Here is a 2,032-nt window from a genome sequence, read left to right as displayed (position 1 = left end):
ACAAATAACAGTGATACAGCACAGGTAGGAACATGTGATCCAACACAAATAACAGTGATACAGCACAGATAGGAACATGTGATCCAACACAAATAACAGTGATACAGCACAGGTAGGAACATGTGATCCAACACATATAACAGTGATACAGCATAGGTAGGACCATTTGATCCAACACCAAAAACAGTGATACAGCATAGGCAGGACCATTTGATCCAACACAAATAATTCTGATACAACATAGGTAGGAACAAATGATCCAACACAAATAACTGTGATGCAGCACATGTTGGAACATGTGATCCAACACAAATAACTGTGATGCAGCACATGTAGGAACATGTGATCCAACAGATAGGAACATGTGATCCAACAGATAGGAACATGTGATCCAGATAGGAACAGATAGGAACATGTGATCCAACACAAATAACTGTGATACAGCACATGTAGGAACATGTGATCCAACATTTATAATGTTGACAACAGAGGTAGTATCATGTGATCTAACGCTAATAATCTAAAATACAAACTGTGAGAACTCATAATTCTACATCAGTGATGTGTTATAGCAACAAAGGAATTTGGAATCTTACTTTACTAACCAGCACGATACCTAAAAATGTAAGAAAAAATCAGGGAAACTTCAAGTATAAGAGTACCATTTTATTAGATCAATTTTTTCTGTAAAGTCAGTTTATTCATAACTATAAATGTAAAACTATTATGACAACATAAGACTTACCACAACCATTGGTAAGTCATTCTCAGTTGCTCTACCAACTTCATCTGTGCCAGGTGGTTGGACCTCTGGTGGTAAGCACACTAACTGTGACATACTGAGAGATGTTACATTGCATGGACGCGTGCCAATCGTAACATTCACCTCTGACTCTCTGCTTGCTAGTTGCAGATTTTCTCCCTGTATGTATGCAAGTTTAGTTCATAACTTTGTTTTTTTTATTTGTTTCCCATCCCAAATAAACTCTTCTAAGTACAAACGTAGATTATACACAATTCATATATTTACTGCCACAAACAGAAAATTACTGGTTAAAAGAAATGTTTCTGTAGAGTTCTTCTGGTGGAAGAACTAAACACATTACAAAGAGCACAACAAGTCTTAACTTAAAGATTTTACTCTAACAAAGAGCACAACAAGTCTTAACTTAAAGATTTTACTCTAACAAAGAGCACAAGTCTTAACTTAAAGATTTTACTCTAACAAAGAGCACAACAAGTCTTAACTTAAAGATTTTACTCTAACAAAGAGCACAACAAGTCTTAACTTAAAGATTTTACTCTAACAAAGAGCACAACAAGTCTTAACTTAAAGATTTTACTCTAACAAAGAGCACAACAAGTCTTAACTTAAAGATTTTACTCTAACAAAGAGCACAACAAGTCTTAACTTAAAGATTTTACTCTAACAAAGAGCACAACAAGTCTTAACTTAAAGATTTTACTCTAACAAAGAGCACAACAAGTCTTAGCTTAAAGATTTTACTCTAACAAAGAGCACAACAAGTCTTAACTTAAAGATTTTACTCTAACAAAGAGCACAACAAGTCTTAACTTAAAGATTTTACTCTATCCTTACTACTTTGTTGTCATCATTTTATTACCTCCAAGGAAGTTTTCCAACAAAATATTTTACAGTGTGTATTATTACTAGCTTTTGAACCGGCATTAAAAAATAATACAAAAAATTAACTTTTGGCTAGGAAATGTGTAAATATACCATGTTAGAATTATATTACCTCTACCACAAGACTTTCTCCCTTATATAGCTTAATCCTCTCATTTTCAAACTGGAAATATTCAGGATCAGGCACATACTGCAAGTGAGTTTTCAATGTTGGATAGTAGCGTTCCAGTTCCCGGACTGAAATGGACTCCATCCATCACAAATCCAATTCTTAAGGTGATGTTTCTGACAGCATGACTCTGATGAAGGCGAGGTTTACTTCTTCTGTAAACTTCAGAATGTACAGCAGGTGATGGACACATCATACTGCTGGTATTAACTACT

At 34.5% G+C, this 2,032-nt stretch overlaps 1 pseudogene; it reads right to left on the bottom strand.

The window, feature by feature from the left end:
- LOC106462677 overlaps positions 1-2,032 on the bottom strand; it is a 63,676-nt pseudogene that overhangs the window by 14,804 nt on the left and 46,840 nt on the right.

Source organism: Limulus polyphemus, unplaced genomic scaffold (assembly GCF_000517525.1).
Source record: "Limulus polyphemus unplaced genomic scaffold, Limulus_polyphemus-2.1.2 Scaffold1223, whole genome shotgun sequence".
Taxonomy (NCBI): domain Eukaryota; kingdom Metazoa; phylum Arthropoda; class Merostomata; order Xiphosura; family Limulidae; genus Limulus; species Limulus polyphemus.
The sequence above is the reverse complement of the archived record's forward strand: the minus strand, read 5'-3'. Positions and strand labels throughout refer to the sequence as shown.